This window comes from Leptonychotes weddellii, chromosome 6 (assembly GCF_054177405.1).
Source record: "Leptonychotes weddellii isolate Sample4059 chromosome 6, ASM5417740v2, whole genome shotgun sequence".
Classification (NCBI taxonomy): domain Eukaryota; kingdom Metazoa; phylum Chordata; class Mammalia; order Carnivora; family Phocidae; genus Leptonychotes; species Leptonychotes weddellii.
The window spans coordinates 124904628-124918546 of record NC_138374.1 but is presented as its reverse complement, the minus strand read 5'-3'; the positions used below and the strand labels follow the sequence as shown (position 1 = coordinate 124918546).

At 38.0% G+C, this 13919-nt stretch overlaps 1 pseudogene; it reads right to left on the bottom strand.

Moving 5' to 3' along the window:
* Positions 1-13090: 13090 nt before the first annotated feature.
* LOC115944756 (U4 spliceosomal RNA) lies at positions 13091-13172 on the bottom strand (annotated as a pseudogene).
* Positions 13173-13919: the final 747 nt, after the last annotated feature.

The following is a 13919-nucleotide window of genomic DNA, read 5'->3' as shown; positions in this document are numbered from 1 at the left end:
TCATATTTAAAACTACTTCACACAATCCCTGGGACATTGGCTTAATTGTTGTATAAGTAAACTAATGAGCATAAAACTGGTAATACTGACATAATTAAAGAAAAATCATATCCTACGTATTAGTTTTAGCAATTAGGCTCATTGGCTAGGTAGCCTCAACACAACATTAAAGGTTTAAAATAAATGAATAAAATGCTCCCAATAAACTATTACGAAGTGTACTTAATAGTTTGATTGATATGTGTGTTTACTACACTGAGAGCTGAAAACAATGGATTAATAAGACATAGTCCCATTTCCAAAGGGTTTTATGGGTACTCAGACACAAGAGTAGAATTTATATACCATATATTTATATTGCATATAGACTTCATGTAATTTTACATATCTATGTCAACTTGCATGTGAGATCTATCTACCTGTGACCCAGAAACATCAGAGGATAGGATGGGAAAGGCAACTGCCATGTACTAAGCATCTGCTATGGAAAATATCATAATATGTATGTAGGACATTTACTCACCATAATTCTGATGACCTAAACGCTAATCCTCTCATACACAGATACTGAGGTTGAGAAGAAAAGAACAATTTGTCTAAGGTCATGAATCTTAAAAGTAGATGAGTCAAATATTGAACAAAAAGGTGGCTCCAAAACTATTATTCCCAAATTCCACCTCATCCCCCATCTCCTCCATTCTCCACTGGGCCATATTGCATCAAATACTGCTCAAAGTTTTAATTTATTTATTTTGTTTTACCTTGATAATGCAGTACAAATATTCTTTCTTGTCCACTATGCTTGCTTTTGCTGAGTGTGTGGGAGCAGAAGAAGATGAGCGTTAGCCCAGAACTTTAGAGTCTGATTGCACAAGGCTGACTGGCTACTAAAAATCGGATAATTCATAAATAAATCCATTATTATCCATTCAAAATGTAATGTAGAAACTTAATGAAAGGAACTTAGAGGCCTCCTCTTTCTTCTTTTTCTTTTTAATTTATTTATTTGAGAGAGAGAGAGAGAGAAAGGAAGAGAGCACAAGCAGAGGGAGTGGGAGGCAGAGGGAGAAGAAGACTCCTCACTGAGCAAGGAGCCCGATGTGGGACTCAATCCCAGGACCCTGGGATCATGACCTGAGCCAAAGGCAGACACTTAACCAACTGAGCCGCCCAGGTGCCCCGAGGCCACCACTTTCATTTTACAAATGAAGAAACTGAATCTCATTGTGGTACAGTTAGTTATAATCCATTAGTCAATCACTTGTTAAATACGGCAACAGAGAATTCTTTTTGAGCATTATTCAAACAATGATGTGTAGGCAAAGACCTATTATTTATCACTTGGATTTCGGGAATTATTTTTAAACCATGTTTGCTAGAATAAATACACATCTTCAGAACAAATAGATTATTGGTATGTTCTTTTTGTCTGGGATTATGAGTTTCCTAAGGATTGCATAGAATCAAACTATAAGGAAGAAAGTAGGGGAAACTAATCTTTGCAGATTAATTTGGTTCTCCCACCCCAGTTTATGAGGCAGCAATCTCGCCATGCTTATTGATTATCAGACAAGACTACTAATCCCCTTAAGGTCATTAGTGTACTTAATTAAAGAGCAGTTAGCAAGCTTCTCTTTCCTAAAGTAATGTGGCTGTTAAAAGTGATTTGTACTTTACCAATATGGTAGCTATTAATCTGAAGGTCAATTTGTCATTTATATTTTCCCAAACAAAATACATTTGGTAAGTCAAGCAAGCCCTGATATTTATCACATACCCACTTGATGCATTGCATCTATAATTGTCAATTAAGAAAGGTAGCTTCCAGCTGCTCTGTCTGTAAATGAAAATAGTCATTCCTATCTTTTTGAACGTCACACCCAACTATTATTTGCTTAACAATCTGATACCTTCCTCCTTTTGCTAAGGGTGTTGTAGGGAATGATGCTGGTTGGAAAAATGATTTTTCCTTTGTAGTCTACTGGGTTCCAAAGAGAATTTGGATAAAAATGAAAGAAACAAATATATTCCCATTATGAAGTAGTTCCAGAGACAGGTTAAAAAAAATAAAAACTGAGTTCACAAAATTCACAGTTGGAAATCATTTACTGTATATGGTTTTATGGGGTAGTTATGGAAATATGCAGATGGTAGAATTTATTAGCTGGCCTCCCATAGCATTCTCCATTTGGTCCTATACACTTTGTTTCAGGACAGCACCTGCAAGATAGGAAGTGCTCAGTAACTTGTATCTGGGAACAAACAGTCATGTGGATGATAAGGTATTAAGGAGTTCCTAAGGAAAAGGGAGAGAAATCACATAAACCATTGCTGGCTCTTCCGGATGCAGCTGACAGTAGCACTAGAGTTCTTACAGGAAAGGTTGGAGAAGTTTCCAGAACTCAGAGAAGGGATGTCAAACCTAGGTGTTAGCAGCCGGAATACATTTTAGATTATCTCACTGCCTTTCTCATTCTTTTAGATTTCACGTCTGTTTTCCAATTGGAAAATGAATTCATAAAGACAGCTATCTCATTTGGGAACTCCTTAAGAAAACATTCAGCTCCCTGGAGAAAACAAAAGAAAACAAGTCAACAAGGTTTTATTAACAGAGGTTATTTTTGGTCCGTTCCTCCAAATTGGAGTTCAAAAGGTTAGACCATGAAAAATGAGGAGAGAATAGACTGTTGAGTTTTTGTGAGGTAAGTGGCAAGGGTAAAATATATCTAAGTATCATGTCGTAGAATGACAGAAAGTTTTGCCCTTTCTGATTCTAGATCCTTTCCAACCCTAGTCATCATTTTCTAGTGATATCCACCTCTAGAGCTGAACTAAATGTGCAAACCTAACAATACAGTGGCCAGTACAGGTGGGACAGACTCCAACCATCATCAGTCAGACTTCCTTTCTGGCTCTAGGGTATCAGTGATATGGTGCTGAGATTGTCTGGTGATTCTAATTTTGCTCTTGGGATGGAAACAAATGTTTTGGGGTAATGACTCGGCTCTTTGGGACTATCTGTGACATATATTTCTCTCTTGTATTTCTAACTACAATTAATCTAACATACATATTTCAGATGCACTGTTATAGTACCAGGAGAGCAATTTAAAGAACCATGGCCCACATCAGGAGATTCCCAGATGGCCATCAGTAGTGGGTTGAACCATGGGATTGGAGCCAGTTAGCAATGTTCAGGAACTCCAAGTGTAGTGTGAGGTGTAGAAGAGCAAGTAACATTTATTGAGCTTGTGGGTTCTACCAAGCGCACAATTACCTCTTTTATGCAACCACCCATGAGGCATTATTGTTCGCTCTAGTTTACAAGTTACAGCATTGAGGCTTAGCAAGATCCCACACCTAGTCATCTTCTTCCGGGGTGAAGTTCTTCTCCATTATACTAACACCTTAATAAGGGAGAAGGGCAGATGAATGAGCACATCAGAAGGGTAGCCAGGATCGTCTCAAACCAAATCCACCAACAATCAAACACTGAAGGACAAACAATGCCCATTCATTTGTCATCATGACACTCACTGACAAGTGAAGTGGTAGCGAAAAGGGGTGGTAGCTTCAAGTATGGTATGTTACAGAGGTTTTCTTAAGCTCTCTCCAGTCCATTGGAAGAGCTGACTCCTAATATAAAATAAACCTAATTCCAGAGAAAACTATTTGACCATGTTTTTAGTATTAGGATGTTGTAATTATGCATTAAAAGCATACCGTACTATTCAACATTTTTATTGGTCTGAGGATCGATGTATCTGAGGTAGCAGAAACCAAGACTTAACTAAATTAACCAAATTCTTAACTTTCACTCTCTGATTTGTTTTCCTAGCTGGTAGTCTGTGCTTTTCTTTAACTTTCTTTATATGTGTTCGTATTTGCCAATGTCATAGCCATATCCAGGACATCTCTTTAATACTCCTTCAGTGACTATTAAATTTGATTTAAAAATATATTCATTTGGATATTTTCAAGGTGCTTACCAGTTAGCAGTATTTTTAATGTCCTATTTATCTAATACAGTTACCTGTGCTGTTCTCATAATCAGATAAGGGTCACTAAACCACTTTTGAGATTAAATAGCACAAAGCCATTTTTTTTCTGTTTATGTGCCCCATTAATGTTGGAGCTTATGCTTACTATGGCTTAATGTTTCAATTTTTAAATATCATCTATGTTAATATGGAAAGGCTCTATTATCTAATTGTGAGGATTATTTCCATTACCTTCCAGCATAATCTTTGCAAATATTGGCCTCCATATTTCTTTGAACTGACATATTTTTAACCTTGGACGGTCTCACTCCGACATCATTCAAAGTACTGTTATTTATTCTTATTCATATGTTTTTTTTTTTTAAAGACTTGATTTTTTAGAGCAGTTTTAGGTTTCCATCAAACTTGAGACAAAAACACAGGGATTTCTCATAGGCTCTCTAGCCCTACATATGCATAACCTCCTCATTATCCACATCACTTAGCAGAATGATACTTTTTTTTTTTTTTAACCAAGGATAAACCAAGGATTGATACATTAGAATGAACCAAAGTCCTTATGTTTATATGATGGTTTACTTTTGGTGTTCTGTGTTTTATGGGTGTAAACAAATGTATAATGACATGCATCCATCCTTATAATAGTAAACAATATTTTCACCACCCTGAAAATCCTCTCTGTCCTGCTTATTCATGTCTCCTTCTTTAATCCCCACCAACACTGACAACCACTGATCTTTTTGTTGTCTCTATAGTTTTGTCTTTTCCAAAACGTCCTGTTGTTGCAGTATGCAGCCTTTCAGATTGGTTGCTTTCACTTCGTAATATCCATTTAAGATTCCTCCATGTCTCTTTGTGGCTTAGTAGCTCATTCCTTTTTAGCACTGAGTAGTATCCCATTGTCTGGGAGGACCACAATTTATTTATCCACTTGGTTGCTTCCAAGTTTGGCAACTATGAATAAAGCTGCAATTACTGCTATATGTAGGTTTTTGTATGGATGTAAGTTTTGAATTCATTTGGGTAAATACCTGGGAGCACAATTGCTGAGTCATATGGTAAGCATATGTTAGTTTTTTTTGGAAACCGCTCATCTTCCAAGGTGGCTGAACCATTTTGCATTCTCACCAGCAACGTATTCTCAACAGCAATTCCTGTTGTTCCACATCCTCACTAGTATTTGGTGTTGTCAGTGTTTTGGATTTTGGCCATTCTAATAGGCGTGTAATGGTATCTCATTGTTGTTGTAAGGTGCATTTCCCTGATGATGTGGGATACCTTTTTATATGCTTATTTACCAGCTGTATATCTTCTTTGGTGAGGTGTCTGTTAAGGTCCTATTAATTGCTGACACATAAGGTCATTGTAAATTTTATCCAACTTCACTTACAATGATTAGAGAGAAGATCTTCCAAGACAAGACTACCAACGTATCTCTTTGTTCACCCTTTCAATCCACAGAAGTGGGGTTGCTTTGTATACAACTTACCTCCTGCACAGTGAGGTTTCCTTAGGTGGCTCTGCTGGTTTGGATGGATCTCAGTCCTCCAGGCTGGTCTCTTGCATCGTGACCCAGGACAACTTCTTCCTGTGCAACCTATTCTTTCCCAATTCTGATGCCATTGTCATCATTGATTCACACTGTCTACATATAGGATGTCTCTGGATAAAGTAGTATTAGCTCCACTTGCCTTTATCTATGTTTCCCTAAAAGGAGAACAATTCATGTCAAGTGTAGCCAAGAATGCAAATATTGTGGCAACAGCTCTGAATTTGAAGTCGGGAGCCTGGGGTTCCAATCCCATTCTCTTTCATTCACTAGAGATGTCACTTAATCTCTCCAAACCTCAGTATTCTTTCTTAACAGTGGAGGTCAGTGTCACCTACTTCTCAAGGGATCTTATGAAGACTGAAATAGATAAGTGTGTATAGGTATGGTTTTTAAATTGTAAAATACCCTTTTGTTTAGATGCCACCAAACTTACTACCAGGAGTAATATATGTAAATATAAACACCTTAGTAGCATCTACTATGTACCAGACTCTGTTCCAAGTGCTTTATTATGTCATACCTCTTTCAGTTAACTTTACTGAGAGGTGGGTATGGTGAATATCTCTATTTTACAGTTGGGTAAACTGAGAGGTTAAGCAACTTGCTGCAGAGTTTCATAGCTGGTAAGTGAATGAGCTGGAATTTGACTCTAGAGTCCATGGTCATAAGCATATATGATGATGCTTCTTGAATAACAATAAAATAATGAAAATAATAATAATAATTACATCAAAATCATGTATATGTTTTTTTTTTTTATGGATCAGAAGGTTAGACTTTTTTTCTGATCATCCTGTACTCCTTAATCATTGACCCAGCTCCTGAGCAAATATTTCTGGTAAAGTAAGGGAATGACTCAGTGTGCAGAAATTTAAAATACATGTCCTAATACAGTAGGTCAACATCTCATTTTCCCTCCTGGTGACAGTGTTGCTAGGAACAGTGAAATTTAAATAGTACTATAATATTTTCATTTGATATAAAATATTAATAATGGTTTTAAACTATATTTTCAAGGAAATTATTGGTCACATCTGTGTCTACAGTGTATTTTGCTGCCTCCTTTATTTTAGCTGCCTTCAATTTAGATAAAATGCACTAAACTTGAATTTATCTCTTCTCAGGTATTCATGACACTTTAAAGATTGTTTAGTTACACTTATGCTTGTCATCCTCAGCATGTATCTTGCCAAATGGAGTTACAATATATGCTAATAGATGTGAATGCTTCCTAGCTGTACTGTGGGACTTTGTCCATCATGCTGTAAGTCTCTTTATCGAGTCCTCATTCCAGCTGATGGCTGAACACGTTTTAGCCACTTCTGGGTTTTCTCAGGCATTTTAGCTCAGCTAATTAAAACTTTCCCCTTCTTTATTCTACCCCCATGAGTACCATTGAATTCCTGGGACTCCCATAGCATCATGGCATCATGTAGAAATCTCTGGCCATGATGCCTTAACTAAAATGGCCATCAGTCTGTGCCGTCTCAAGTCTTCAGTCAGGAACTCTTAGCTTCTTTGTCCTGAATGCAAGGCCTTCTTTCTTTACATTGAGCACATCTCAATACCTACACAATTCTTTTGGGGGCATAGGAAATTTGGGGAAATTATCTTGTGTTCTCTATGCTTCTGGAGATTTGTGGGGGTAGAACTAGGGGGACTGAAAGGAATATTATGCCCTGTCTTCTCTACTGAACCTGCCCACACTTACTGCTCCTGACTTATACTGCTGCTTTTGCATTCTGGCAATGGATCTCGTTTACTTCATTGGGTTCCACCTAAGTGACTTCAAGGCCTTCCCACACTTATGTAATCAAACTTACCAGGGCATTTTTTTTGCCCTCTTCAACTCTGCTCCTCCTTCTTTTGCTAGCTTGGAGTGAGGGGGGTGGCAGCTGGAGATGGGAGGAGAACCGTACAAAATTGGTTCTGTAGGATTTCACATTCTTACACATCTTTCCTTATAGGTTGACATCTGGACTTTCACTTTGAAGTGAAAATCAAGATAATGATGGAGGAGTGGGCCCAGTGTACATATTTCCCTAGCTTTGGGAGCTCCTGAAATGAGAAAGGGTCAAGGTAGACCAAGTATAGGACCAGGTGGGAGAGGTGTATCCTGTTAATATCATCTCATGCATATATTTAATTATACTTCCCAAATCTAAGTCAGTGCAATTGATAGAGGGGTACTTGTCTACTTTCTCTTCGTTTTGTTCCCTTTCCTTTTAAAGATGAATGTGAGAGAAGTATGGTGCAGCTTGATTGCTGATAAAGGAATGGTCACATCTCTGCTTTTCTGCCCCCATAGAAGTCCTTCCTTTACCTTGTTTGACTGTATGTTGCAGGCCACTACATCTCTCTCTCTCTTTCTCTGTGAACTCTAGACTGTATTCTGTTCATGTATTTAAATTTTTGTTCAATTATGTACATTTATTTTGTTATCAATTTGATGTTTAATTCCAAAATTTACTTAACTATTCACATTTTAACAAATAAGAGTATATAAATGAAGATGCAGATATCTAGGCAATTTACTTATTGTTTCTTTTGAGCTTATTATTCAAACATTGATTCATCGTGTAATTCTTTGTACTATCCTTGTTCCTGACAATGGAGATGTAGCAATGAACAAAGCAGATGACAACCTTCTCTTTTATGTAGTTTGTAGTCTCTCTTGGAAGGCGATTATTAGGTACTAACAGTAAAAGATGGTCAGTGCGGTGAAGGGGGAAGCAGAGATTGGCCATAGTTTTCCAAAATCTCCATGTGTTATAGAAATAGAAGAAAAGAGAGTCATCATATGTACCTGGGATCAAACGGAAGTTGAATCATCCCATGACTCTTCCCTGTGACTCAGAAGTAGGTATGGGGGTGGGAATGTTAAGGCAGATTCACCATTCCTGTAGAGTATTACAATTAAGTATAAATTTGATGCTCCCCAGGATGTGAAAGAGATAATCACTGACTAAATAAAAGCATAGGGTGAAAATAGTCTTTTTTATCATATAAGAAATATAAAATGTATATAAATACTTATTATTATTTTAACATTAAACATAGATATATAGCATGATACTGATGAGTTTGACAAAAAGAGTCTGGAATGACATTCAGCATATTCAGCCACAAAAATAGTCCTGACTGCATTGGAATTCGTTGTTAAAAATAAGCCAGCATGGAAATAGGACTCACTCATAATCAACTAAAAGGTTTTTGTTAGGAAAACTGCACCAATGTAGCAAACAGAAACATTTGGAAATCAAATAGTTGTATCTTATGGTGGAGTTTGTATTGACGTTTTTAAAACAATCATGGGAAATTTGATTGGCTTTGTACTAGGCAACCAGAAATAAGAACCACATCTCAGGAGTCCTGGTCCCAAATTGTGTTTGCTTTTATAACACTTGTTTCTTTTCACCTCCAGTACTTTTTTTAAAACAAAGATTCCTTTTCACCAGAATTGTGTCTATAATGCATAGCCCTATCTCTATGAACAGTGCCTGCCCTATGACTAGCCAGATGAATATGCAATTTGCATGTTGCTGATTAAAATGAAAGTCTGTATGCGTATATGAATGTCTGGTCACATTTTAAAAAGAAATCTCAAAAGCTGACAAAATACCTTCCCCCTTTCTATACAATCCAACAGCTTGAGTTCTTGTATACCCGCTAAGCCTTATGCCATATCTTTTTAACAAAGAATGAACCCATGTATGAAAAGCAGCCAGGAAGACTTTGGCTTTATGGATCTGCAAGAAACAAATGTCCCATGAGAGCCTCTTCCTGTTCCTCTACTCCTGTGTTTCAGAATCCCAGGCTGCTGGTCTTTGAATGATGTAGCAATAGATGCTCATGGGATTTCCACCCGGTAGCCAGAAGCAGCCCAGTTTTAGATCATAATAGACCAGCGATGGGTGAAGAATACAGAATGTTATCAGTTAGTTTTTACATTGGTGCCTTGGAAAGGGTTTGGGGTGGGGGTGGGGAGCAAAGGAGAGATTGGGTAGGAGAATATGCTATACCCTGTCAGTTTTCTGAGTTATGCCGAGGGACTGTGAAGACATTTATTCTAAACTATGTGAATAGTAGCCATTGGTAAAAACTAATGTTCTTTCAAGAAGTGGCAGGTTGAGAATAAGACAGCTACTGCTAATATGGCCAAAGGAGGTCATTTTGCATACTTACATCTTAAAGTGTAATTAGAGAGGTGCTCACAAAATCCTTAACTTTTGGGAGTAAATGATGTGGAAGCACACAATTTTCCTAGAACCTCTCAAAGCTGCATGTGTGAGAAAAGCACCTTGTCTTCAAGTTCTGAAACCCATCAGTACATTCATCTACATCAGATTTTTCATTTAGGTCATTCATTTACCTTCTAACTAGGTCATAAAAATAATTGCAGCAGTGAAAATTGCCAGAAGACCAATTTTTCCTTTCACCCAGAAAAGTTGGGAGTAGGGTTTATTTTAAATTCATTTGTTTTGCCTCCATCACTAGAATTAGACAATTCATTTTACCAAACTAGTTTGCTTTTTACATTTATGAAGTGGAATGAGAAAAATTTGTTTTACCCAACATACATTTAATGGTTTGAAAGGCATTATTTGAGGTGCTGCAAATTAAAAAAAAAAGCAATAAATAAATAGAAAACGACAGTCCATCCTGTAGTGCTTAGCTATTGGCCACTTTTTAGATGTGTTTAATTGAAGGATGTCTATCATAGGAATAAAACCCTACTGAGAGTTCTCAATGAGTGGTCCACACTCTTTAGGACAGCCTGGGAGTATTTCTCAGAAGAGGTGACACTTGACATTGGTCTTTAAGTATCATTAGGAATTCACAATTCAGAGGGAAAAAAAGTTCATTTTAAAAGAGAGCCTAGGGGCTCCTGGGTGGCTCAGTCGTTAAGCATCTGCCTTCGGCTCAGGTCATGATCCCGGCGTCCTGGGATCGAGCCCCGCATCGGGCTCCCTGCTCGGCGGGAAGCCTGCTTCTCCCTCTCCCACTCCCCCCCTGCTTGTGTTACCTCTCTCGCTGTGTCTCTCTCTGTCAAATAAATAAATAAAATCTTAAAAAAAATAAAAATAAAAGAGAGCCTAGGATGTGTGAAAGACAGGGAGGTAGAACGTATAAAGCATATTTAGGAAACTCAGAAATTTGGTATGAATGGAGTGTAGGGTATAGTAGGGAGAGAGGATGGAGATGAGGCTGGATAAAGGGCCGGGGTTCAGAGAAGCCATGGTCTTGTATTTTACCTTCTGTTGCACATTCAGTATAAACAGTGCCTGGCTTTTAGGAAGGGCTGAGTGAATATTTGTTGAGTAAACAAATAGATGAGTGACTAGATAGACCGATGGAATGAATATTGTAATGAAGCCATTCGTTTTCTCTCAGAGACAGGGAGAGGTCCTTGAAAAATTTGGGCAGAATGGTGACATCAGATGGAAAGTTTTGTGTGCTGGAAGACAGGCTCAATGACGGAGATCACCTCAAGTGGAAATGCAAATGTCTCCAAGGGGAATGTTGTCTAAGTTCTGAGAGGAAGAAGCAGAATTGATAGATATCATTGACCCATTGGATATCGGGGGTGGAGAGTCGAGGGTGACTGACTGAGCACTTCATGCAGACTAGTGGCCCTTGAGAGAGCTGCTCAGGTTTAGATAGAAATGCCCCACAGGTTGTTAGACACACAGGTATGGAGATAGAGATGTCCTGTAGGTTGTTAGAGACACAGGTATGAAACCTGCCTGTGAAAGAAAAGGTTAAGCACAGGGAGTCATTAGACTATAGAGGATATTTGAGAACATAAAAGATGTGAGGGTGGAATGTTAAGGATCATTAAGGATACAGAAAGGTCTGAAGAGGAGCTAAAAATCATGAGAGTCAGGAGACTGAAAACCACAGTCAGGTAAGAGGATGGGGAAGAAGTGGGACTGGCTAGTTCTTATTGTTCTTTGGGACACTTGGAGAAATGTCATGTGTTAGAGTTAGTGAATGTATTTTTTTTTTCAGTCAGTTTGGAGTTTTCACTTACCCTAATGCCCAAACTCTCAATTATCGGTAGCTGATTTAATGTGATTGTACCATTTGACTCGGCTAAATTAATATTTAAGATACAATGAGGCTTTGTGATATTTTCTAGAAAGCTTCTTCATTAGTATCTGATGTGAAGATTATCTTTATTTTTACTTATTAATACCCAGGGAATACTTTGCCCCATGTTTTAACTTTCAAAGTCATACTGACACACATATTCTGTTAAAAAATCAGGCACAAACCTGGAAAAATGTGAACAAACTTAGGTTAGAACATAAGATTATTTTCCCAAAAGTGGAGGAATGAGGAGCAGAGGTAAGGAAGCAACCACAAATCCGGAGACATTAGAAAATTTCAAGTTTCCTTTTCTTTATTTGAAAACTGTTTTCCTCTGTTGGGATTTATCTGTTACTCAGAGAAACCAGGTGAGTTAAACTTAGTCCCGAGTGGGCATTTGTCTGGATCCCCAAATTCAATGCAATTTAGCACAAATTGTTGCCAGTCTGTGCTGAGAATAGCAGGGCCTGCTTTTCAGCCGTTCTCCGGTTCATTTGACAGAGCTTGGAGGGGAAATCACAGCACTTATGGGCACCAAGCCACTAGTCAGCATCTCAGCCGCCACAGGCTCCCTGTGCCTTTCAGAACTGAGAAAGCAGCTGTTGCCCCTTCTAGAAAATCAGAGAAAAGTGTGGAGCAAAAGGGAAATCAATTAATTTTACAAATAATAACAAAGTAATAAGGTAAATGAGATCACGGGAACAAATTGAGAAATGCATTGCACTCTTTTTCCCCTACCACACAAATTGGTTTTCATAAATTAGGACATTAATGTATATATAAATCTGGTTGCTGCTTACACCATTAATTTATTATCTCTTTCCAAGACAAATGATAGTTATGTAGAGTCTATTAAAAGCATTAGTTGGATTTTGAGCTTGTTTATGCAATGAAGGCTGAATGTCCAAGTTCATCCTGTGTAACTGTTCCCTGTCTATTTTTATTCATAATTTACTTTCTGAGACTGATTAAAAGCTGACTTTACTGTTATCTCGAAATCAGAATATCTATTACCCTATTAATAAACATAGAGTTGATATACTGAAATATGGAGGGAAAAATCAGTGGATGGCCAGGGTATGGGGTTGTAATCCTGGCTTGGCTTCCCATGGGACCCTGAGATGGTCTGGTTTACTTAACTCTGAATTATCCTTAACATAAAGGCGACCTGCATTCATAATATTTAGCTAAAACTCATATTTTTTTTCTCTGTTTCTAAAAAAATTGAGCAGATTCCTTACTGGTCAAAGCAAAAAAATCCATAGGGTGCTTGGGTGGCTCATTCTGTTGAGTGGCCAACTCTTGGTTTCAGCTCAGGTCATGATACCAGGGTCTTGAGATCGAGCCCTGCTTTGGGCTCCCTGTTAAGCGCTAAGTATGCTTGAGATTCTCTCTCTCCCTCTGCCCTTCCCCCTTCTCATGCACTCTCTCTTTCTCTAAAATAAATATATAAAATCTTTTTTAATTAGCAATAATCGTGCCTCAGATAAACCTCATTGACTACAATACTGCCACTGTGCAAAGCTAAGTAAAATCTTTTTTAAAAGAGCAAAAGAATCAATAATACAGTAATACAGTAAGAAATGGACTTTGTTATTTAACAATCATTGAATAGAGTAGTGAAAAAGACATGTTGCTTGAAGCATTTGGAGTTTGGAGTTCACAGTCTGCTGTGGGGACAACACAAGGCAACTGTGATATAATTAGGTAAGCACAATTATTTATTTATGCCAGATAGAATTTAAAAAATATTTATTTACTCACTTCCATTCTTATACTCCTCCGTTCCACGAATATTTGATACAACGCACACATGCACACACACACTTTTACAAAGGTAGAGGCAGATAACTGACACAGTTGAAGGGAAGGAAACATAAAGGCAGTAAATATTAACAAAATCAGGGATCCAACTGCACACAGAAAGTGTACCATTTGGGTTCATGCAGTTGTAGTTACTAGAGATGGTCAGAAAAATTGTTCCGTAAGCTCCCCAGAATCCAAAGCAAAGAAGAAACCAGAGTCATTTACAAGGTTAAATGGCCCAGGGGGTGGAGCAAGATGACGGAGGAGTAGGAGACCTGGATTTCCTCTGGTCTCAGGAATTCAGCTGGATAGGGATCAAACCATTCTGAACACCTACAAACTCAACAGGAGATCAAAGAAGAGAATAGCAACAACTCTCTGAACAGAAAAGCAACCACTTTCTGGAAAGTAGGACGTGCGGAGAAGGGAATCCGAGGTGATATTCGGGAGGATAGACGGCGGGGGAG